The 26,626-nt window shown below is 38.5% G+C and overlaps 1 pseudogene; it reads right to left on the reverse strand.

The window, feature by feature from the left end:
- Positions 1–26,310, reverse strand: part of LOC118729602 — a 34,030-nt pseudogene extending 7,720 nt beyond the window's left edge.
- Between the last annotated feature and the right edge of the window lie 316 nt (positions 26,311–26,626).

A 26,626-nucleotide genomic window follows, 5' to 3' on the forward strand; every position in this document is an offset into this window, starting at 1 on the left:
TTGATTTCAGAAAGGAAGATGGAAATAAAATCATTAATGATGAAAGAGAATCATTGATCAGCTGCCTCCTACACACACCCCTACTGGGGATCAAGACCACAACTCAGGCATGTGCCCTTTACTGGAATTGAACTAGGGATCCTTTAGTCCGCAGGGTGACACTTTGTCCCCTGAGGCAAACCAAGATTGTAAAGAACATATTTTTTTTATTTAATTATGAATTAAATTTAAAAGTTTAAAGCACTGAAACATTTTCTTCCTTTCCTCTTCCAATTTTGAAGGGAGAAGTAAAGAGCAGTGAAACTTCATGACTATAATCAACAGATAGAAAATAATTTCAGTACAATGAAACTAAACCTTGAGTTTAGCATCATTTATCAAACCCTGCGAACACTGTATTCTAGCCTACAGAGAGGACAAAATCCTTTTCCATACTGATACCCAGCTCATGCAAATTGGGGGGATGCTTGTCCATCTTTTGCACACTCTCTCTAAATGCATGGTCTCCACTTTTATTTTGCTACTTTTAAATGGACTCAACAAAACCCTTTTGAATAGATAACCCTTGTGAACACACTCATGTTTCTCCTTTAGTAGGTTCTTTTATTTAGCAAATATTTAATGAGCATTTACTCTGAGTTAGATATCATGGTACCTAAAGTTGAAAAGGTCAATATCATTGCCTAATGTCCAAAATAAACAATAGGGCAAATAATTTCATTCTAACATGGCCAATTGCTGTGGAAGTAGAAAGTTCTGTTTGAGTGTGTACAGATGAGACAATATTGGAGCTGGCTGGAAAGCTGTGGGAGTTCACAAGTGAAGAAGGTGGGGCAAAGAATAGAGACTTTAAGCAAGAAATAAAGGAATTGAGTTGTAAAAGAGCTATGGCCTTTGGTTGTTTAGTGTGGCAGGAGGGTGTAAGGAGATAGGGAGAGTGCAGCATGTGATTCTATTCAATAATTGAACCAAAATTGAGTGACTTTTTAGCTTTGTCACTGTGCAGGGACTCTTTTTTAAAATATATTTTTATTGATTTCAAAGAGGAAGGGAGAGGTAAAGAGAAATAGGAAAAATCAATGAGAGAGAACCACTGATTGGTTGCCTCTTGCATGTGCCCTACTGGGGATCGAGCCTGCAACCCGGGCATGTGTCCTTGACCCGAATCATACCCGGGACTCTTCAGTCTGCAGGCTGATGCACTGAGCCACACCAGCTAGGGCAATGTGCAGGGACTCCTATGATGCAGAAATAAGTGAAGCTTAGCCCTGTTCCTTGAGAAATTAACAAAGGAGTCACAGGTCATAGATAAATTGTATTCTGGGGAGAATGTGGTAAATGCAACAAAAGAAGAAGTATGAGGTTCTTTATTTCATGTTCACACACCAAGAGTGAACCCAAATTTAAACTATGAACTTTGGGTGATAACATGTCCATGTGCATTCATTGGTTGTAGCAAAACCACTGTGGTGTGGGATGTTAATGGTAGGGGAAACTCTGAGTATTTGGGGTCAGGGAGTATATGACAAGTTTCCATACCTTCTGCTTAATTTTGCTGATAACATGAAACAATGAAATTGCAAACATCAAGAATCATTTTGCTGCATACTTGTAAATCCTCAATTTGTCGACTGTTGCCGATTTTGTACCATAAACCTTATCTTTTATGTATTCTCATAAAAAAAAAAAAGTCATGTGGCACTTTAGCATAAGTTTTCTTTGTTTAAAGCTTAGTCTGGTTTCACCCATTATTTAAAAATAGTTAAGTCTGGAAAGGAGTGAAAATTAAGTGAATTATCAGTTGCTACAGTGTATATAATTTTGGGGGGAACTCTACATATTCTGGATATAAATATCATTCATATATATATACACACACACACACACACACACACACACACATATATATACATACACACACACACACACACACACACATATATACATACACACACACACACACACACACACACACACACATATATATATACATACACACACACACACACACACACACACACACACACACATATATATATATGCCTAAGTGACCATCACAACCAAACAGACAACCAAACAAGCTGCATGGGGCGACCAGGTCGGAAGAGGGTTTAAAGAGGGGTGACCAAACGACTGAGCAACAGACTGTGTGGAGCGACCAGGCTGGCAGTGGGCAGTTAGGAGCAATTAGGCCAGCAGGGGTGGGGGGAGTGAAGAGGGGGGGAGAGGGAGAGGAGAAACAGTTAGGGGTGACCAGGTTGGTGAGAGGGGCAGTTGGGTGAGACTAGGTATGTAGGAGGGGCAATTGGGGGTGGCCAGGTCAGCAGAGGAGGGCGGGCGGGAAGTTAGGGGTGATCAGGCAGGCAGGCAGGTGAGCAATTAGAAGCCAGTGGTCTCAGATTGTGAGAGGGATGTCCGACTGCCGGTATAGGCCTGGGCAGTCAGACATCCTCGGTCCCAGTTGGATAGGGTGCAAGCTGGGCTGAGGGGACCACCTCCCCCATGCACAAATTTTGTGCAACTGGGCCTCTAGTTAGATATATAATTGACAACTATTTTTTTCTGCTTTCTAGGTTGTATTTTCACTTTCTTCATAGTATCACTTGCAATACAAAGAGTTGAACTTAAAAAATAGTTTATCTCACTTTTTTCTTTGTTTACTTATATTTTTGGTGTCATATTTAATACATTGCTGAGTCCAAGGATTTACTCTTCAGTTTTCTTCTAAGAGTTTTATAGCTTTAGCTCTTACATTTAGATTTTTAATCCATTTTGAGTTAATATGTGTATGTGAAAACATCCAACTTTATTATTTTGCATGTATATCCAGTTATCCTAGGACCATTGAAAGACTATTTCTATCTATTTGAATTATCTTGACAACCTTGTTGAAATACATTTGGCCATTAAAACATGAATTTATTTCTAGAATCTGCATTCTGTTTTGTTGATTTATATACCTATTATTACACCATGCCACATTGTTTTGATGATTGTAGCTTTGTGTAATTTTTGAAATTTGGACATACTACTATGAGTCTTCTATCTTTGCGCTTTTACAAGATTGGTTATTCTAGGTTGGATTTGAACTTTAAGATCAACTTGACAATATCTTCAGAAAAGATATCTGGGATTTTTAAAAAAATATATATTTTATTGATTTTTTACAGAGAGGAAGAGAGAGGGATAGAGAGTTAGAAACATTGATGAGAGAGAATCATTAATCAGCTGCCTCTTGCACCACCCCTACTGGGGATGTGCCCGCAACCAAGGTACATGCCCTTGACGGGAATCGAACCCGGGACCTTTCAGTCCACAGGCCGATGCTCTATCTACTGAGCCAAATTGGTCTCAGTGATAGCTGGGATTTTTAAAAAGAATTTCAATTAATCTGAAAAATAATTTTGGAATTATTGGCATTTTAACAATACTGTTATACAGACCATAAATGATCTTCTCTAATTTACTTCATAATATTTTGTAGTTTTCAATGTGGATGTCTTACATTTCTTTAAAAATTTTATTCTTGGTTTGTTTTAGGAATCAGAAGATGGCTGCCAAAGGGAAGGCAGGATACACGATAGTGTGTGAGTTTGGGAATGAAAGGAGAGTGTGTGGATGTGTAGGGAATGTCTATTTGTGAGGGAGGGACAGCTATATTCCAAAGAACTGTTGAGGACAGCTGGACTAGGCTCCCCCGACAGGGCAGCCCCTACTGCTGCTGAAATCTCTCCTGGAGTGACCAGCTCTGCCACAGAGACCGCACCATCTTGAAGGGGAGAGTGGCTGTGATGGGAAGCCCAGCCTTACCTTCAACCAGGAAGAACTTGGATACCTCTAGGGACCCTACAACCACAACACCCAGGGACTAGCTGCAAACCCACGAGCACAAATACATGGATGCAGACAAGCCCTGCACCTTCTCACCAAAAGGTCAAATATTGCCCAGAGAAGGGAGTTCTGTGATCCAGGCCGGAGGGAGAAACATATGCAGTGGGATCTAGCGTTTCAAAGAAAGTCTGCACCCCACAAAATCTGCACAACTGTTCGGGTCAGTGTAGTCTGAAAATGTGGAAGGGGTCCACAGGGTTGCTGGCAGAAGGGAACTCTAGAAATCAACCCATAGCTGGGTTGGGCACAGAAAGGCAGCCTGAAGTTCTACAAGTATACCGGCTGCACAGTGCCAAGGGAAAAAGATGGGCGCAGAGACATGTGCAGAGATGTATGCAATGCTGAGGGGAAAGTTGCGAGTGTGTGTGCTTATCTGGCTTTTTTTTTTTTCTTTTTCTTTTTCTTTTTCTTTTTTTCTCTTTACATCCTTGCTTTTGATTATTAAGCCCAGTATGTAAAAACACTCTCAGAGACTACAGGGGAAAATTGTTTTTTGTGGAACCTGGGAATCAGAGTGGGGAAAAAAGATCAGAAAACCAGCTCTGGGGCAGTCCACTCCTCCAACCCAGTATTAAGTGTGGCAGGGAAAACAGAAAGTAAATACTGGGTAGAGAGGACTTATAGCCCCAGATGTCAATACAGAAACACTGCCACTCAGAAGTTGAATCACAAATTGACTATTGTGTAAATAAAACTAAAGGCAGGCTGAGAAACAAAGAAATACCACCTGCTGAAAAACAAGATTGTGGCTCAGGACTCAGAGGAGCAGTGGAATGCAGGGAACTTTAATACTGTCTTTCTACCTGACAAAAAACAGGTGTGCCAAACAGAAGAGTAGAGGAAGTGAATGATCTTCACTTCTGCACATTTTAATTTTTCATCTTTTACTTAATAAATTAAATTTTCCCCTTTTTTCTCACTTGATTTTACCTTATGAATTATTATATTTTAATTAGTATTATTACTACTATTATTTTACCTTTTAAAGTTTAATTTCATTTTTCTTTATTTTATTTTATTTTAGATTAGTGTCCTACATTCTATTTTCATTTTTCCTTTAGCATCATTTTAGTTTATCTCAACATTATCTTTATGCCAACACTCTTTTCCTCACTTCTCCCTTTTTGTTGTCCTGTTTCTCTTATCCAATTCCTGCTTTAGATTTTCCTTGTTATTTCCTTTTACCCTATGTTAAAAATTCATCCTACTTATATATCTAACTTCTGCTCTTCTGCTGCAAGTTTATAGACACTTATCTCTTCTTTCTTGACTATCCATTTTTTCTCTCTTCCATTTTATTTCTCTTCTTTCCTTTTCTTTTCTTTGTTTTATGTTTTTTGTTTTGCCTTCTTTTCCTCTGTCCTACTGTTGTAGTTTGATTGTTGATAGTTTTTTTGTTTGTTTATGTTACTGTTTCTCTTTTTTTTTGCTTTTGTTTTTCTTCTACTTGTTTGTTATTAGTTATTGTTTGTAATTTGCATTCATCTCTGGATGTTTGTTGTTTGCATTTTTTTGATTAGTGGTTGTTCTATTGGAATTTTCTCCCCATATAAATAGTTTTTCTCTATTCTTTTCTAATTTTCTTTCTTTTCTCTCTTTCATTTTCTCAATATAATTTCTTCACTTTTTTTTAATCCCCTAATACTCTTTTCTCTGGTGGTTATATTTATTTGGGGTTATTAGTATCATGGATACATTTTTTTAAAAAATACTAGGAAGTTTTATTAAAGCCCAAGACTAAGGAGATTATGTGCATTCTTTTGTTTTAAATATATTTTTATTGATTTTTTACAGAGAAGAAGGGAGAGAGAGAGCTAGAAACATCGATGAGAGAGAAACATCGACCAGTTGCCTCTTGCACACCCCCTACCAGGAATATGCCCACAACCAAGGAACATGCCCTTGACCGGAATCGAGCCCAGGACCTTTCAGTCTGCAGACCTATGCTCTACCACTGAGCCAAACTGGTTTCGGCCATGGATACATTTGTGTTCAGTGCCTTGTGTATTGTGCCTTGTTGTGTGATATTTTGTGCCTTTAAGTTGACACAGAAGAGAGAGAGAGCTAAATAACCATACACCCAGAGGGAAGCGATTATGGGGGGAAAAAGAAACAACCCACACATGAAAGAAAATCTGGCATCAAGAGAAAGAAAATAAACAAAATGGAGGCAAGAAATATGTCAGAAGAAGAATTCAGAGAAATGGTCATAAGGTTGCTGAAAAGGTTGGAAGACAAATTTAACAATATGTGTAAGAACCAAGAGGAAATGAGGAAGAACCAAGAAGAAATGAAAAGTGATATCACTCCTATAAAGAACTCAGTAGAAAACATCAACAGTAGACTAGAAGAAGTTGAGGATCACATCAGTGAGCTAGATGACAATATATGAAAAAATATACAAGCAGAGAAGAATCTAGAAAAAAAAAAGTGTAAAACAGGAGGAGGAAGAGCCTAAGGGAACTTTGGGACAACATGAAACAAAACAACATTTACATAATGGGGGTGCCAGAAGGAGAGAAAACTTCCCTGATATAGGGAAGAAAAATTCACACAAGTTCAAGAAGCTCATAGAGTCCTAAACCCCAAAAGACCTATGCCAAGGCACATTATAATTAGATTGGCAAACACCAATGACAAAGTAAAAATCTTAAAAGAGAGAGACAGAAAGTTTCCTACAAAGGCTCCCCCATCAGGCTAGCAACTGATTTCTCAACTGAAACACATTAGACCAAAAGGGAATGGAATGAAATATACAAAAGAAGGGTCTGAATCCAAGAAGCAAGAGTCATTCAAAATTGAGGATGAAATCAGGAGCTTCACAGATGAAAAAGGACTAAGGGAGTTTACTACCACCAAACCAGTATTGCAAGAAATGCTAAAGGGTCTGCTATAAAAAGAAGAAGCAGGAAATGAATAAGGAACACAGGCATCCTATATAATAAAGAGGTAATATGCAAATTGACAGTCATGCTCTCACATAAGACTGCGGCCCCCATGCAGTCACAAGATGACTCATTAATGTGGTCACAAGATGGCAACACCCATGTGGTCACAAGATGTCTGTCCCCATGTGGTCACAAGGTAGCTATGCCCATGGCATCATAAGATGACCACCACAAGATGCCTGGCAGGGAAGGGCAGTTAGGGGTGACCAGGTTAGCAGGGGAGGGAAGTTAGGGTTGACTGGGTCGACAAGGGAGGGTGACTGGGCTGGTATGGGAGGGCACTTGGGGGCGACCAGGCCTACAGGGGAGAGAGGGCAATGGGGGGGGGGGCAAGGCCTTCAGGGGTTGGCAATTAGGGGCAACCAGGCTGGCAGGGGAAGGCAGTTAGGGATAAGCAGGCCAGCAGGGGAGGGCAGTTGTTGGTGACTAGACAGGCAGAGGAAGGCAGTTGGGGGCGATCAGGCTGGCAGGTGTGTAGTTAAACATCAACAAGGTGGGCAGGGGAGTAGTTAGGGGTTGTTTAGGTTGGCAGGCAGATGCGATCATGGGCAATCAGGGAGCCAGCAGTCCTGGCTGATAAGTCAGACATCCCCCGAGGGGACCCAGATTGTAAATGGATTAAAGGCCCCAATCAAAAGACATAGGGTAGATAAGTGGATAAAAAAACATGACCCAATCTGATGTTTACAGGAAACCTACCTCAGAACAAAGGACTCACACAGACTGAGGGTGAAGGGATGGAAAAAGGTTTTTCAGGAGAATGGAAATGAAAAAATAAAAACAAAAAGCTGGGGTAGTAATACTTATATCTGAAAATTTAGACCTGAAAGTGAAGGCAATAACAAGAGATAAAGAAGGCCACTTCATAATACTAAAGGGAACAATTCAACAAGAAAATATAACTCTGGTAAACGTATATGCACCCAATACAGGATCACCCAAATACTTTAAAAAAACTTCTAGAGGAAATCAAGGGAGAGATTGATAGCAATAAAGTCATAGTAGGGGATTTTAATACCCTGCTAACACCATTGGACAAATCCTCAAAACAAAAATATCAGCAAAGAAATATCAATCCTAAATGACTCACTAGATCAGATGGAACTAATTTACATCTTCAGAACAATTCATACCAAAGCTATGTAATATACATCCTTCTCATGTGCCCATGGTCGTTTTTAAAGATAGACCATATATTGAGACACAGGCAAAGTCTCTTCAAATTCAAGAAGATAGAAATCATATCAAGCATCTATTCAGATCACAATGGCATAAAACTAGAAATCTCAATAAAAACAATAAAAACAATAAAAACTATAATAAAAAACAATAAAAAACAAACACCTGGAGGCTAAAAAGCATGCTATTAAAAATGACTCAGACCGAAACCGGTTTGGCTCAGCAGTAGAGCTTCGGTCTGCGGACTGAAAGGTCCCAGGTTCGATTCCGGTCAGGGGCATGTACGTTGGTAGGGGGTGTGCAAGAGGCAGCTGGTAGATGTTTCTCTCCCATCGATGTTTCTATCTATCTCTCTCCCTTCCTCTCTGTAAAAAAATCAATAAAATATATTTAAAAGAAAAAAAAAATGTTTCAGGATTACATAGGGAGGGAGGAACAAAGATGGCAGTGTAGGTAAACACTCCTAAATGGCTGTGGGTACAACAAGTCCAAAAACACCTATAAAACAAAGTTTATCTCCCAAAACCCAAAGAAAGCTGGCTAAGAGGAAGCCCTCCATCTAGACTAAAAGAGAAAGAGGAGAATCCAGAGCACAAGCGCTGAAAACTGAGGTAGGGGGGCAAGGGCGAGATAAGGGCTGGCAATGGATCCAGGCTGGCAGAGGGCTGTGCTGTCTTCAACCTGAAGAGAGAAAAGCGCCTGATCTCTCTGAAATCCAGTTTCTGGGGAGAGGCTAGACTGTCTGCCATTGGATCAGAAAGTGAGGCTGGCTTGCTTGCAGAGCTGAGATTGTTTGCTGTGCTGTGATGTGAGATGCGGGGACACCATCAGAGAGGCAGCAGAAGGCAGCTATTGCTGTTGTCCATGCTCAGCCTAGTGATGCCCTGAGACTCTACTCTGAGACTCCGCCCCTCACAACACATCCAAGCTCCAAGCAGCGGACTTTGCATATGAATGACCCTCTCTGTTGCAGTTTAGCAAAATTGCAACCTGGGACAAACAGATCCAAGGAGGACAGGACTGTGGTTCACGCTGTAGCTTCTGAGACAGTACTGGCCTCAGACAGTAGTTGAACTGCACCTCACTGAGACCCAAAAACCAGAGTTCTAGTGCACAGTTTCAACCCCTCACACCCATAAGTGACACATTCGGGAGCCGTTCTCAGTGAGCACCAAAGCCCCACTGAAATAAGGTGTGTCTCCAGTACAGCAGTTCTTCTTTTATAGACACAGCAGGTCCTCACAGACAATTGGCTTGGAGGTCAATTCCTCCCAATGTACCAACAGCAATCAAGGCTTAATTACACCAAGACTTTGCACTCAGCCCACAAAGGGATATAGCAAAAGCGACCACTTCAGGTGATTGGGGAAGCTGAGCTACTGACCCCTATAGGTCACCGACCACACAAAGCCACTCCATCAACACAGGGAGGCAGCCAAAATGAGGAGACACAGAAGCATGACACAAATGGGAGAGATAGAGTAGAGTAAACTATTGGAAGACACACACTTCAGAATCACATTTATAAAATTACTCAAGAATCTTCTAAAAACCTTTGAGAAACTTGATAAGACCTCCAAGAAGCTTGGTGAGACATTCAAGGACCTTAATGAGAATACCAAAAAAAAAAAAAAAAAAAAAAAAAAAAAAAAAAAAAAAAAAAAAAAAAAAGGACCAGCCAGAAATTAAGCATACAAAGTCTGAAATGAAGAATATACAGAAACTCAACTATAGATCAATATGCCAAAAGAATCAAACCAAAAATCTGGAATATAAGAAAGCAAAAATCACCCAACCAGAGAGGCAAAAAGAAAGAAGAATCAAAAAAAAAGTGTGAGGATAATATAAGGAACCTCCTGGGTGTCTTAAAGCATACTAACATCCGGATATTTAGGGTGCCAGAAGAAGAGAGAGAGCAGAATATTGAAGGCTTAATGGAAGAAATAATGACAGAAAACTTTCCCTACCTGGTGAAAGAAATAGACCTACAAGTTCAGGACCCCAAACAAGAGGAATCCAAAGAAGACCACTCCAAGACACATCATAATTAAAATGCCAAGAGCAAAAGACAAAGAGAAAATCTTACAAGCAGCAAGAGTAAAACAGCTAGTTACCTACAAGGGAGTACCCATACAACTGTCAACTGATTTCTCAACAGAAACTACGCAGGCCAGAAGGGAGTGGCAAGAAATATTCAAAATGATGAACAACAAGAACCTACAACCAAGATTACTCTACCCAGCAAAGCTATCATTCAGAATTGAAGGTCAGATAAAGAGCTTCACAGACAAGAAAAAGTTAAAGGAGTTCAACAACACCAAACCAGGATTACATGAAATGTTGAAGAGTATTCTTTAAGAAGAGGAAGAAGAAGAAAAAGGTAAAGGTAAAAATTATGAACAACAAAAAGGCATCAAATACATACTTACCAACAAACAAATCTAAAAATCAAGAGAATAAAAAAAAAATCTGAAGAACAAATGGACTGGTGAATATAATAGAATCAGGGACATAGGAAGGGATTGGACTAACAATTCACAGGGGGAAAGGGGTTTGAGGGGTGTGGGAAGAGATTGGACAAAAATCTTACACCTATGGATGAAGACAGCGGCAGAGTAAGGGTATGGGATGGGGTTGGGAATCAGGTGGAGGGGAGCTAAGGGAGGAGGGCAGAAGAGGAACACCTGTAATAATCTGAACAATAAAGATTTATTTTAAAAAAATGATTGGGTTACCAAAGAGATCAAAGAAGAAATAAAAAGCATCATGGCAACAAATGACAATGAAAATACAACAATCCAAATATCTATGGGACACAGTGAAAGCCGTCTTGAGAGGGAAGTTCATAGCTCTACACTGCAGTGTTTCCCAAACTTTTGACGTATGTGTACCCCTTCTATAATTTTCATAACACTTAGTACCCCTCGTACTCATGAAAATGTATAATTAGGAGCAGCTAAGCACGGTGCAGTGCATATCCCCACCAAACTCCTCCCGTATCCCTGGGGGTACGCGTACCACACTTTGGGAAACACTGCTCTACAGGCTTACTTGAAAAAACAAGAAATAATGGTAATAAATTACCTAACCCTACAATTCAAAAAGTTAGAAAGAGAGCAACAAGAAAAGACCAGCATAAACAGAAGGAAGAAAAAAAATAAAGATCAGAGTGGAGATAAAGGACATAGAGACAAAAACAAACAAACAACAACAACAAAAAAAAAAAACCCACCAAAAACAAGAGATCAACAAAATCAAAGAGCTGGTTCTTTGAAAGGATAAAAAAGATTGATGAACTCCTTGCCAGGCTCATTAAGAAGCAAAGAGAGGGGATCCAAAATAAGCATAATCAGAAATGAAAGAGATGAAGTAATAATGGATCCCACAGAAATACAAACAATTATGAAAAAATACTATAAAAAACTCTATTCCAATAAAATGGACAACCTAAATGAAATGGACATATTCCTTGAAAAATACAAGCTCCCCAAACCCAACCAAATAGGATTTAAAAAAAAAAACTTAATAGGCCGATAAATTGCAAAGAAATTGAAACATTGATAAAAAATATTCCAGCATGTAAAAGCCCTGGTATAAATGGATTTACAGTGGGAGTTATACCAAGCATTCAAAGAGAACTAAAACCTATCCTCCTCAGACTATTCCAAAAATATTCAAGCGGAAGGCACACTTACAAGCTCTTTCTATGAAGCCAGCATTACCCTAATCCCAAAACCAGATAAAGACAACACAATAAAAGAGAATTACAGGCCAATATCCTTGATGAACATTGATGCTTAAATCCTCAACAAAATTCTAGCAAATCAGATTCAGGAATACATTAGAAAGATTATACACCATGTTCAAGTGAGATTTATTCCGGTAATGCAAGGATGGTACAATTTCCACAAATCAATAAATGTGATACATCACATAAACAAACTGAGAGACAAAAATCACATAATCATATCAATTGATGCAGAAAAAGCATTTGACAAAATCCAACACCCTTTCTTAATAAAAACTTTCAGTAAAGTGGGAATAGAGGGATCATACCTCAACACAATAAAAGCTTTATATGACAAACCTACAGCCAACATCATACTCCCTGGGCAAAAACTGAACTTATTTCTCCTAAGAACAGGAGCAAGACAAGGATGCCCACTTTCACCACTCCTGTTTGATATAGTACTGGAAGTGCTAGCCAGACATCCAAATTGGGAAAGAAGTAAAACTGTTCTTATTTGCAAATGACATGATACTATACATAGAAAACCCAAAGACTCAGTAAAAATAAAAAATTACTAGACCTAATAAATGAATTTAGCAATGTAGAACTATACAAAATTAACATCCCGAAATCCATGGCCTTTTATATGTCAATAGTGAACTCACAGAAAGAGAAATGAAAAAACAAACAAACACACAAACAAAATAAAAAACAAACAAAAAACAACAACAAAAAGAACCCCATTTACTATTGCACCAAAAAATTAAGATACATAGGAATAAACTTAACTAAGGACATAAAAGAACTGTACTTGCAAAACTACAGGACATTGCAAAAAGAGGTAGAGGGAGACCTAAAGAAATGGAAGAACGTACCATGTTCATAGATTGGTCAAATCAACATCATTAAAATGTTCATACTACCTATAGAAATCTATAGATTCAATGCAAAACTTAATAAAATACCAATGGCATATCTCAACAATCAAGAACAAACTCTCCACAATTTTATCTGGAATAATAAAAGACTGCAATAGCCACAGCTATCCTGAGAAAGAAGAACAAAGTTGGAAGGGTCACAATACCAGATATCAAGCTATTTTACCAAGCCATAGTTCTCAAAACTGCCTGGTACTGGCACAAGAACAGATATACTGTATAGACCAATGGAACAGAATAAAGGACCCAGAAATTGACCCAAGTCATTATCCTCAATTAATATTCGATAAAGGAGGTAAGAACATACAATGGAGTCAAAACAGTCTATTTGATAAATGGTCTTGGGAAATTTGGTCAGATAATGCAAAAAAAAAAAGTAACTAGATCACCAACATACACCATACACAAAAACAAACTGAAAATGGTTAAAGGATTTGAATGTAAGACTGGAAACATAAAAATCCTACAAGACTCTGTAGGCAACAAAATTGCAGACATATGTCATAGCAATATCTTTACAGATCCCAGGGCAAGAAAGATTAAGGAAAAAATAAGCAAATGGGACTATATCAAAATAAGAAGCTTTTGCACACAAAAGAAACCATCTACAAAACTATCAATACAAGAAAACCCACTGCATGGGAGAACATATTTGTCAATGTTATCTTTGATAAATGTTTAATCTCTAACATTTACAGGAAACTCATACAACTTAACAAAAGGAAGATAAACAACCCAATCAAAAAATGAGTAAAGGACCTGAATAGAAAGAGGACATTCAGAAAGCCAAGAGACACATGAAAACATGATCAAAGTCACTAATCATCTGAGAGATGCAAATCAAAACAACAATGAGGTACCACTTCACCTTGTCAGAATGGCCATCATCAACAAATCAACAGACAACATGTGCTGGAGAGAATTAAGAGAAAAAGGAACCCTCCTTCCCTGCTGATGGGAATGCAGACTGATGCAGCTATTGTGGAAATCAGTATGGCATTTCCTCAAAAATTAAAAAATGAAACTGCCATTTGACCCAGTAATCCCACTTCTAGGAATATATCCCAAGAAAACAGAAACACCAATCAAAAAACATATATCCTCCCCTATGTTCATAGCAGCACAATTCATCAATAGCTAAGATTTGGAAACAGCCTCAATGTCCATCAGCAGATGAGTGGATTAGAAAAGTATGACACATTTACACAATGGAATACTACACTACTTTAAAAAAGAAGGAATTCTTATCATTTGCAGCATCATGTATGGACCTGGAGAGAATTTAGTTAAGTAAAATAAGCCAGGCAATGAAATAAAAATACCACATGATCTCAGTCATTATGGATAATAAATAGCATTATAACTAACCTGAGGAACAAAAAGAGAGATACAGGGGAAGAGAAGCATTGGACAAACTATTAAATTTCAGGAAGAAGGCTGGGTGAGGGTTGGAGTGGGTGGAGGACTTGTATGCATACATACTTCTAGGCATAACCAATAGGCGCAAGAAACTGGGAGGCTGGGGAAAGGTCAATGGGGAAAAAAGGAGACATATGTACTATTTGTAATACTTTAAAAAATACAATAAAATTTTAAAAAAGAAAAATTATTCTTAAGGTGTTTATTCTTATTCATGTTATTATAAATGAAATTGTTTAATTTCATGTCCACTGTTTATATATAGAAATAATTACTCTTTATATTTATGTGCTGATTAGGTATCCTGAAATTTTGTAGTCATTTATTACTTCTTCTAGTACTTTAGAGGATTTGTTAGGTTTTTCTCTATGCCAGCCTACATTTTATACAAATAGAGACAGTTTTTTTTTTTCTTTCTTATATGAATGCCTTTTATTTCTTTTCTTGCCTAAATGCTCTGACTGGAACCTCCAATATAATAGAAATAAAAGATACAAAAGCAAACATCCTAGTCATGTTTTTTTATTTTAGGGAAAGCCTTCAGTCTTTCACCATAAGTATGATTTTAGCTGTGGGATTTTGTTGTTCTTTATCATGAGCAAATTCACTTTTATTCCTAGTTTGAGTGTTTATATTGTAAAAGGGTGTTGAATTTTGTCACATGTTCATCTCAATGGATGGTAAAAAATTATTTCAGCATCCACTGAGATTGTTATGTTATTTTTTGTCTTTTTTTTATTTGGTGTGTTACATTGATTATTTTTCTTATCTTAAACCTATTTTGAATTCCTGGGATAAATCTTATTTGGCTATGGTTAATAATTTTTATATGTTGCTGAATTTAGTCTGCTTATATTATGTTGGGGATTTTTGCATCTATGTTTATAAAATATTTTTGGTTGCAATTTCCTTTTATATCATTATCTTTTTCTGGTTTTGGTAGAAATATTTTACTGGTCATAATAAACAGGATGAATTGAGAAGTGTTCTCTCATATTTTGGGAAAAATTTGAGGTGGATTGTTATTGATTTTTCTTTAAATATTTGGTAGAAGTCATCAATGAAGTCTACCTGAGCCTAGGCGTTTCTTTGTGGTAAGTTTTAGTATTAATAACTCTGTAAGTTTGTTACAAGTCCATTCTGATTTTATATTTCTTTTTTACCACATTTTGGTAGTTCATGTGCTTCTAGTAAATTACCCATTTCAACTATGTTATCTTACTATAATTTTATTTGTAATGTTAGGTTATTAATTTGAGGTCTCTATTCTATTATGTGTTTACAGCTATAAATTTCCCTTTGAACACTGCTTTTCTAACATCTTATAAATTTGGCATATTATGTGTGTTTTTTATTCATATCAAGGTGTGGCCAGCAAAGGAACTAAGAACAAATGGGCAATGAGGTAATAAGAGACCTAAAGAGTTGGTGTCATGGAGACCAATGCATAAAAATAATTTAAGGAGAAAAAAGTGTTTACTTTTTAAGAAGCTGTTCAGAGAATAAAATGAGGTCAGAGAGATGAAGAATTTATTTGGTATATGGAAGTCATTGATGGTTGGTTATGAGCAGTTCTGTTGGGTTGGAGGGAAAGACAGAAGCAATACTGATAGGGTCAAAGAGATGACTGGATGTGAAAGCATAGAGGTAATGAATATTAGAAAACTATGCTCATAAATTTTGCTGTGATATGGAGAAGCATAATGGGAAAAGTTGATGGAAGGGATCACAGGAATACTTATTAAAGTTGGGGGAGCCTAACACATGTTTGTGTGCTGATGGAAATGAGAAGGAAGGACATTAACAATTCAGGAAAAAGTCACAGAAGTCCTAAATAAGTATAGAGAATGGGATTCACAGCACAGATGGTAAGAGAAGCACTTCTTCCACTACAGCAAGAAGAGAGGCAGAGCATATGAGAGGAAATGCAGGTATAGGTGATGCTGGGAGAAGGAGAGAATTTTTATATAATTCTATCTGGCTTTTCAAGGAAATATGAGGTGAGGTCAACAGTTAAAAGTTGTAGTGGGTTAGAGGGAGTACTGGAGGTCAGAAAACAGATGAGCAAGTGTTAAATGGATCCCTTAGAGCACATGTGTCAAACACAAGGCCCGCGGGCCAAATCCATCCCGCCAGGCCTTGCAATGTGGCCCGCATCGCGCTGTCATCACTGCACTCTGCTGTGTTTCCATCACAATGACAGTTTATGACTGTTCAGTAAACCATTCGGCCCGCGATTTAGGCTGGATTTTAGATTTTGGCCCCTTCTCTGATTGAGTTCGACACCCCTACCTTAGAGAATGAGGAGAATTTGTGTCTGGGGAACATATTAAAATTACTTGACATTTTAGTATCTATTCTGAATTTTAAAAAGAGCCCAGTTGGTTAAAGAGTTGCCCTGATACATCAGTTGTCCTGATACATACAGCTCTCTCTCTTCCTGATCTCTCTCTCTCTTCTTCTCTCTAAAATAAAAAAAGAGTACAGTTAGCACATCTATGTTCGTCTCAGAGGCAGGCTAAGAGGAGGTAGGTAGGTTAAGTGGAGTTGGTTATTTTACCAGGTTAATAAATAGATAATCATAAAACAATAATATGTTGAATGTGCAGATGCACACAGACATATGACACTCATTTATATGCATGTTACACTGGCATGTGCATACATATACACACTCATACATTACACTTATATACATACACTTCCCACACTCACAAGCTCTGTCCCACTTAATTTTTACAATAAACCCCTAATAGCATCTTACTACTGTTATTGAGGTGTCTGAAAATTGAAAGGCACTTGTAGTTTCCTCTGTGTAAACCACTTTTCCCCAGTTTTTCAAATGCTTTAAACATGATCATGAAATCAAGAAAAGTTCGTATTAAGATTCTATTATTCCCATTTGCTATCCTTTCATGAAATTTGCCTTTGGAGCTTTGTCCTCTGACACCTAATTTATTACTGTCCTGAACTTGTTAGGCAGTGAGCCTTCTCAGACTTTTCTTCATACCCCCAGCTCTATTCTCTCATCAGTATAGCCAGAATTTAGTTTATGCAACCTATCCAATACTATGTAATATAAGAGTGGTAAAAATTTATTCTGAGAATTTTAAAAATGTAATGCATGGGAAGTGCTCAATTCCATGCACATACTAGTAGTATGTATTCAATAAATGCAAAATTTATCTTTTCATCTCCCTTAATCTCATTATCTATTTACCTATTTTGTCTATTCTGGTCATATTTTCTCTAGGATCTTCATTCAGCTAAGCATTTTAAAAAATATGTTTGTATTGATTATTTTAGAGAGAGGGAGAGAGAGAGAGAGAGATGGAAACAATGATGAAAAAGGGACATCATCAATAGCTGCCTCCTGCACAGCCTCTACTGGGGATCAAACTAGCAACCTGAGCCTGGGCCTTGACTGGGAATTGAATCAATGATTTCTTGGCTCATGGGTCAATGCTCAACTACTGAACCATGCCAGCTAGGTTATCAAGCATTTTTAAAACTAGTATAATTAAATTAATTCTTAAAGATAGAAGGTTAAGTTTGCATTCTCCTTGAAATACAGTCAGAAGTTACAATGGACTCTCTAGCAGGACTTCAGGTGGGCAAGATAATTGTATTTAGACTATGCAGATCTTTTTACTTGACTCAAACCATACAGAAAACTAATTTTAATAATCATGCATTAAATTAGACTATAATATTGAGAACAAAAATTAGATAATCTTAAGGTCTTGGTTGTTAGAGTGCATTATAGTAAAATGAATTACTAGGTCTCTTGGAATATTTTTAAAATATCACAGGTTTGTACTGTATCCTGGAATTCTTAAAAATGTAACAGAACATCACTGCAATATCATTAAAAGGAGTTGTATCAAAGGGTATTTCTTTAAAAAACATTCCCTTGGGAATGTGATTGAGACCACTGTTTTTATTTCACTTTTGACTACTGTGAAATTGGCAGTCACACCTGCTGTTCAAGTCCAAGTGGGAAGTCACTCTTGGTCTCTAAGGACAGAAGGTTTTAAATAAATGTTCCTCATCTACTAGCTTATTTTCCTGTATTACTTATTATTCACTGTTTTATTAAAAAAAAAAACAATATTCCTGAGAAAGGTTAATCCTGATTAGTGGTGAAAAATAACAAAATGAACACATTCCTGATTTTTTTTTTTTGAAGTTGTACTATTGAGCACACTGGCTTTTTCCAACATATGGCATGTAATAGAACTGCTCAGAGGCAAAGCTGAGACTGTGTTGATCTTTTCTAATTAGTCCTTTTACTCCTTAGTTCTTAGAAATGTTAACAAATTACATGTTCTGATAACTGTAAAGTCAGTATATTGGCAAATGCAAATAATACTATACTTGCATTGATACGCAGTGATGACACATAACCTCTGTGGGGCATAATGGACTCCACTGCAGGAATTACAGCCATGTAGTTTTATTGATGCAAAGCCATGTGCCTATGGTTTTAATGTTGTGGAAAGTAGCAGACTGTTTTCTTAATTTTCATAAATTGAAGTTCTCCCTAAAGACTCATTCTGAAAGGACATGTTGAAATGCACAATATCATTACAAGATTACTCTTGCTTGGTGACAAATAACAAAAGAAGAAAAAAGTTTCTGACAACTTCTAAAATGTGATCACTAGAAATCACTCTCTGGAACTAATGGGATGCTAGAGAAAGCCAGGAACATAATAGACCGTCTCATGTGTGCGACATGATGAGGGCTTTAAATGATTTGCCAAGTGAAGACAACACTTTTCATTATCAACTACTTTCTCACTATTGCTGCTTAATGAAAATTGAGCAAGTCCACAGTGATAAACATTGAAATGATTATAGAACATTTGGACCCCAAAGATTATATATGTAATTAAATTAACTGCTAAATCTTTAGTCACTTAAGGCCAGTCTTCATTTTTTTTTCTTTTTTCTTTTTTTTTTTTTTAGATGAGGAAAAGTTTAAAAAATCAGCTATAAGGTAAATTCTCCCACCCAAACAAATGAGTTTCCTGTTGGTGTTTATTGTTTTTCTCTATCTGTTGAATTCTTGTTATCTTCTCTGCTGCTCCTGGTCCCTAACTGACCTGGTTGTAATTCTGTAAGTTTCTGTCTCCATGGAAACAGACTGCTCAGAGGAAGGAACCTTCACAGTATCCAGCCAGGAACTGAACCTGACTCTCCATGGCCACAGACTCTCTTTGATGGCAGTTCAGAAAGGAGAAGTTACCTCATCTTTAGAGAAGCATAAATCTGTTTAGGACTTAAATTACTCCCTCTGTGTGTGGTTCTGCAGATGCAGCTGGATAAAACCAGGAGATAGGACGATGCAATTGCTTCAGTGTCAGAAGACCCACAATAGTTGGAAGGACCAATAGAGATGGATAGAGAGGAATAGAAGAAAAATATAAGAAAATTAATGGTTATTTAACAAAATTACACCAGCAGCCCAACTGCAGGGGAAAAGTGAGAAACCAAAATATAAATGGTAACTGTGTATAGTAATTCTCCATAAAAAACAAACAGTTATTCCAAATAAAAAAGTACTAAACCCATAAAAAGCTGTTTCTTAATGACTAGAAGAATTGAGCCATTAAAAATGTCAGAAAAATTTGCCAAAACTGGTTTGGCTCAGTGGTAGAGCGTCGGTCTGCAGACTGAAAGGTCCCAGGTTCGATTCTGGTCAAGGGCATGTACATTGGTTGCAGGCACATCCCCGGTAGGGGGTGTGCAAGAGGCAGCTGGTCGATGTTTCTCTCTCATCGACGTTTCTAGCTCTCTATCTCTCTCCCTTCCTCTCTGTAAAAAATCAATAAAACATATTTTTTTAAATGTCAGAAAAATTACATATTTTACAGAGAAGACACACATTTTTATAGGAAAGCATAAACCCATTTAAAGTTTGTTTTTGTGTTGAGCTTCACACTTTGGACATTCCAGCCTTTTTATTTGTTTCTACCAATATTACTATTTTTCCCATAAGCACATCTGAAAGATTTTATCCTTAGATTTTTAGATCTGAATAAAAAGCTCTACTTGCTTCTGTGATATATTTTAAAAATTTAAATAAAAAAATTAAGTATGATTGACATTGATAAAATATCAATTCTTATCAATTTAAGGTGTAAAAAAATCACTCTGATACTGGAGGCTGCAGAACTGAAAGCCTATATTTTAGTGAACATCATTGTACAGAAAGATATTAACATGTTCTTGGTGTGCACAGAAATCTCTGTGCACCCAGATTGCACTGGAATTCACTCCCAACTTACAGTTACAGTTCTCCAAATTATTGTTTCTAAATTGAGCATTTTCCTACAGTTTACATCTCTACCTTATAAATATACAGAAAGAATCATCTTAAAAACAATACTGAGTACGATGCATAATTTGTGTTACGGTTTACAGAGCCTTTTGGGACATACCTGGTTTCATGTGGATCTTAAGGTAAGGCTGGGAGATGGAAATCTTATCTAACAAAGATGGAATTTGCAAATTGACCATCACACCATCAAAAATATGGTGGCACTCATAGCCACAAGATGGCAGTGCCCAGTCCTCTCAGCCCTGCCAGAGTGAGTCCCCCAGTCCTTCAGCCCAGTGGTGGTGGGGGGGGATGAGCAGCAGGTGCATGGTGTGGATGGTGTGGCCGGATCTACCCTCAGCCCCCTAGCTGCCCAGGGCCAGCCTGAGGTGCAGGTGAGCCTTGGATGTTGGCTGCCCAGTCATTCAGAGCTGCCTGAGGCTCAGGTAACCAGAGCCAGGTGAAGCTTGTGCTGCTGGCAGTGCCAGCAACAAAGGTATGATGGGGGCATTGCCTTCCCGTGATAATTGGGTCACCTCCCATCCCTGAGGGCTCCCGGACCATGAGGGGAACAGGTTTGGCTGAGAGATCCCCCCTCCAGTGCACGAATTTTCATGCACTGGATCTCTAGTCCTAGATAATAAAGAGGTAATATGCAAATTGACCATAATGCCCTCACACAAGATGGTAGCTCCCATGTGGTCACAAGATGACTTACCCCATGTGGCCACAAGATGGCCACACCCATGTTGCCACTAGATGGCCTCCCCTATGTGGTCATAAGATGGCTGCCCAAATGTGGTCACAAGATGGCCACACCCATGTTGCCACTAGATGGTCTCCCCTATGTGGTCACAAGATGGCCACACCCATGTTGCCACTAGATGGTCTCCCCTATGTGGTCACAAGATGGCCACCCCATATGGTCACAAGATGGCTGTCACAAGATGGCTGGCAGAGGAAGGCAGTTGTGGGTGACCAGGCCAGCAGGGGAGGGCAGTTGGGGGCAATTGGGCCAGCATTGGAGCAGTTAGGCATTAATCAGGGCAGGGGAGTGGTTAGGGGGTGATCAGGCTGGCAGGCAGAAGTGGTTAGGGGCAATCAGGCAGGCAGGCGAGCAGTTGGAAGCCAGCAGTTCCAGATTGTGAGAGGGATGTCCAACTGCCGGTTTGTGGGATCTGGCCTAAACCAGCAGTTGGACACCCCCCTAGGGGTCCCAGATTGGAGAGGATGCAGGCTGGGCTGAGAGACACCCCCACCCCCTAGTGCATGAATTTCATGCACCGGGCCTCTAGTAATGGTGATAACTGAGGATCAGATAGGTTAAGTGATTTTCACAAAGTCTCACAGCTAGTAAGTGATAGGTCTCAAACCCAGTTCTTTTAATTCCAGAGCCTATGCAATCCAACATGTTTTTATCTGTTTTTTAATGAAAAATATAGGTGTTTTTTCTAGTCCTTCAGGTGTTAGATTGCAAGTCACTAGAGGACAGAAACAGGATTCCATAGTCCTTTAGGAATGGTGCCTCAGTACCTTTGTTTGCCGTATGCTCTTAGGATAAACAGAATTTTAGTTACTTATCTACCCAAGGCATAATGATTCCTACAATTTTCTAGGAAGAAAATGAAACATCTCTTCAATTTCAGCACTGATTTTTGGTAATTAAGCAATATCTGTTAAAAGCAAGTAACAGAAATAAGTGGAACTTAGAATCCTGAGAATTTAAGAAAGTTATTTTCCTCTTTGTGTTGTTTGGAGGAGAGTATAGACATCTGAGGAACTGTGCAGGCTCATGGCTCCATGGGCTAAAATACCACACCAGGCTTTCTCCTGTGATTTTATACGTCATCTTAGGCTAGTCATTTCCATCCCTGTGTTTTAATAGTGTCAGTGGGAAGAAGAAAGCCTGGCTAATTAGCTAATGACTAAGCGGGCTCATTCACAATTTAGTTTTCTCATTGTTAATAGTCTAGCAAACAGCCGGGACCGGTTTGGCTCAGTGGATAGAATGTTGGCCTGCGGACTGAAAGGTCCCGGGTTTGATTCCGGTCAAGGGCATGTACCTTGGTTGAGGGCACATCCCCAGTGGGGGGTGTGCAAGAGGCAGCTGGTCGATGTTTCTCTCTCATCGACGTTTCTAACTCTCTGTCCCTCTCAATTCCTCTTTGTGTAAAATCAATAAAAATATATTTAAAAAAATAGTCTAGCAAACATTGATTAAATACCTAATGCATCAAGCATTATGCTCAGTTGATATAAAGAAAATTAAAACATTATTTCTAGCATTAAAAACTTATTGTCCAGCAAATTTGCCACCCATATGAACTTATAAATATTACTATTAATGGCTACATCTGAAATTTTATAAAAGGTATAAGAGAGGCTGAAACATGGGGAACTCTTAAAACCTGTTTGTTTAAATTCACATGAGCTGGAGAGAAAGCTGGGAGAAGGATCTAATGTGTCCACTCCACCACCTGACTACATTGTAAAATATGATTGCATCCTTTGGGGCTGAAGAGTAATGCCAATAATTGGCTAATTTTGGCTCACTGTGCTTCATTATCAAATGCATTTTCTTAGCGTTCTATATTTCTTGCTTCATATGTGGTGATGATTTACTTGTAACCAAGGGATTTGACTCAGCCCAAGCATTTCTCTCTAACTAATGGGAGCTTTCCAAGTAAGCAAGCATGTTATTGTGCTGTGTCTAAGAGAAGGAATGCAAAGACTAATTCACTGGACCTAATACCTTAATCTGATTACTCACAAACAATGCCATTAATTGTAATGCTATAACTGTTTACTTTTATCAGTAAACTAGAGGCCCTGTGCATGAATTTCGTGCACCAGTGGAGTCTCTCAGCCTAACCTGTGGGATCAGGCCAGAACCAGCTTTCAGACATCCCCCGAGGGGTCCTGAATTGCAAAAAGGTGCAGGCCAGGCCAAGGGACCCCACCGGTGCATGATCAGGGCTGGTGGGGCAGAGGAGAGGACGCAGGACATTGGCCAGGTAGGGAGGGACCAAGGGAAGGCACCAGGGCGTGTCCAGCCTATCTTGCTCAGTCCTAATCAGCTGAACCCCATCAACAAGCTAACATACCAGTTGGAGTGTCTATCCCCTGGTGGTCAGTGCACATCATAGTAAGCCTTAGCATATCATTAGCAAATTATTCTTTGATTGGTTGAACAAATGACCAAATGATTGGACACTTAGCATATTAGGATAGGATATTGAATATAGTATAATAAATCCTGTAGTGTGTCAAAATGACAATTGTAGTTTTCATTCAGAGATGCTCACAGGCCTCAGTATTCTAACTAGTTATATGATATCACTTTAGTATAATACATTGTGATTATGTTGACAGCTAACAGGGTGAGGTGTGTTTATTATATCTCACAAAGTCCCCTTTCTTTCTTTCTTTCTTTCTTTCTTTCTTTCTTTCTTTCTTTCTTCTTTTCATTTTTCCCTTCTTCTTCAATTGGATTCAAGTTCAAAGTCGAATGGATGGGTGGGATTTGAAGATGGCAATAGAGAGGATGAGGGAAGAGAGTCAGTGCTCCAAGATTCAGGACTTTTTCAGTTGACTTGTATGGCTGTCATTTTGAAGATGTTTGAACTCAACCTCATATGTTTTCTTAGCTGAGGCCTGTCTGAATGACCCAAATGATCTCTTTCTACATGATAGGTCCTTGCTATTCTAAGGCTGTCAATTCCTAAGCTCTCTAGAATATTATTGCTTCTGCAACTTTTGTTACTGTCATGTAGCTATCATATCTACACTGATACCAGCTCCAAACTATTACCCAAGCTTGGAATGCTGTTGTTGCAGAGGCTCACAGTTGTGTGTGCCTTCAGCACATGGAAACCTCTTCTCTCAGTATTATTCCTCTCCTGGCCTCTGAGCTCTGACAGATTAGTGTACATCATGAGGTCCTATGGTTACCATTTTCACTCCTATACATTTTCAGTGTAATGCACAGACCAAGCCTTCCATGTGCTTTACCTGTAGTATATGCAAGTACAACCCTCAAACTCAAAGGCCACTAAAGTAGGGCATTGCCCACAAGATCTAGCAAGAAGATTTCCCTCTCTCTTTTCTCTCTCTTTTTTCTCTCTCTCTCTCCTTCTCTCCTTCTCTCTCTCTCTCTTCTTTTTTTTCTCTCTCTCTCTCATTAAAGCCGCTCTTTCCTATTGTAATAGTCACTTAAACTTTCATTATTATTTCTACAGGATGAGCTGTTCTTCTCCAAAATCACAGAAGTAGTTGACTAATTTCCATAATTTTCATCTGAATCTTGGGTCGCACATACTATTCAGAGGAGAATAGAGAGTTGTTATTATTTTTTAAATGAATAGTTCTCCCAGTGTTCATTGTGTAATATGCAGTTAATAGTCACAGAATAGAGTGAAATTTATTGACCTTGAAAGTCTTAATTGAACTTGGAGCAAATAACAGCTGATTCATATAGCAACCTAAAATTTGTAAAATTGTTGAAAACTTTTTGGTTTATTTGAAAAAAATGAGCAGAGATAAAAACTCAAATTGTTTTCTGACTAATAGATCTTATTCAAGAAACTCCCTCTCCTCCCCATGCAGCTTGAAAATTACCTGACAGTAATTAAATTATTCTAACATCTTACTCCTATCTTCCACACACATCTTCCTCTTGTGTTTGGTTATTTGGTTGTGTGTGCAATTATATCTTCTTTTGAGAAACAAGCACAGCCACCCACACTACACATGTTGTAAATTTGAACTTGTGGCAGTGGAAAGGAGGCATCCTTTTCCCTTTTCCTCACAAGGTATAAACTGGGTATTCGATTTTTCTAAGTGAGAATTTTAAGTACCAAACACATGAGACAGATGGTTAGGAATATTGTGTGATAAGAAAAGCTGGCCAATTTCTTTAGTTATTTTCATCTCCTGAAATGCTAACATATTTTAGGACCTCTTTCTTTAAATATGAATATAATTTACTGATTTGTTCCTTTTAAGATGGATTCATTTGGAGAATATCTTTGCTATAAGTGATCTAGTAGCATTTTTATATAAAATAAGACTTCTCTTGAAAGCTCTTCTGGGTGTTGCTGCCTAGGAATTAACCCAGCTGCTCCTTCTCTTCACTAAAGCAGACTACGATATGGGAGGAAACCTAACAAGATATTTATTTAGATGACACCTCATTATTTTGCACACATTATCTGTGTAATGCGATAGTTGGTATAGAGGAGGAAAGATTTCAGGTTACCCAACTTGACTCCAACATTTATTAGCTGGAAAGCTTTAGGCGTGTTTCATAGACTGCATATTCTTCTATAAAACCGGATATATTATACATTACTAGTCTCTGGGGTTGCTTTGAGGATAAAAAAATGAAAACATTACGTAAAGATGTTCCTTTTTCACAAAAGTGTTCAATAAAAATTTGTAAAGCTGGTGGATAAATGCTAGAGAAATATGAATGCACATCTGATTGTTGTGCACATGGGCTTTCTTGCTGCAAAAACATTTCAAGGATTCCTCCTTTAGGCAGAGTCCTCTGACAGCCAGCCTCGGGGACTCAAAATCAACTGAAGCAATGTCCCTACTTGGAGTGGGAGTAGCAGCAACATCAGCAATAAACGTCCATGGAGGTAGGGGGCTAGAGAACTGGCTGGATTTTTCATATGTTATTGATTTTCTCATCCATCCGGTGTATTAACTGTATCACCATTACTCTGAGTTATTTTTCTGTCATGTTGCATGCTTCTGTTTCTCTTATTTCCTTTCTTGGCAATTCCTCCTTTTCTTTTCTCTGGGGATTGTTTCATTGTCTCACCATTCTGACTATCACCAAAAGGTTCAAATGTCGAGTTGAGGGGTCCTGGGCCATGTGCAGTGAGAGTTTTGCACACCCCCCCCCCCCAAGTGTCACTGAAGAGCTTTGACACAAAGATGTGCAGCTGCTGTGGGTTGGTGGGAGCCATGCTCCCCCTGGGTCAGAGTCACAGGCGCTTAGTGTGACCTCGTGTGCGCACCTAGGATAAAGGACCCTGCCTGTGCCATGCTGAAACAGAACCTGCGGGAGTGTGCCAAAAATCAAAGTCCCTTAATGCATGTCAGGAGTCAGATGATCCCAGTGTCTGTGCCATAAATCAAATATCAGAATCTCTGTTGCTTGTTGCAGCCTCACGCTGAGAATCAGGGTC

The sequence above is a fragment of the Pipistrellus kuhlii genome, unplaced genomic scaffold (assembly GCF_014108245.1).
Source record: "Pipistrellus kuhlii isolate mPipKuh1 unplaced genomic scaffold, mPipKuh1.p scaffold_m20_p_3, whole genome shotgun sequence".
NCBI lineage: Eukaryota > Metazoa > Chordata > Mammalia > Chiroptera > Vespertilionidae > Pipistrellus > Pipistrellus kuhlii.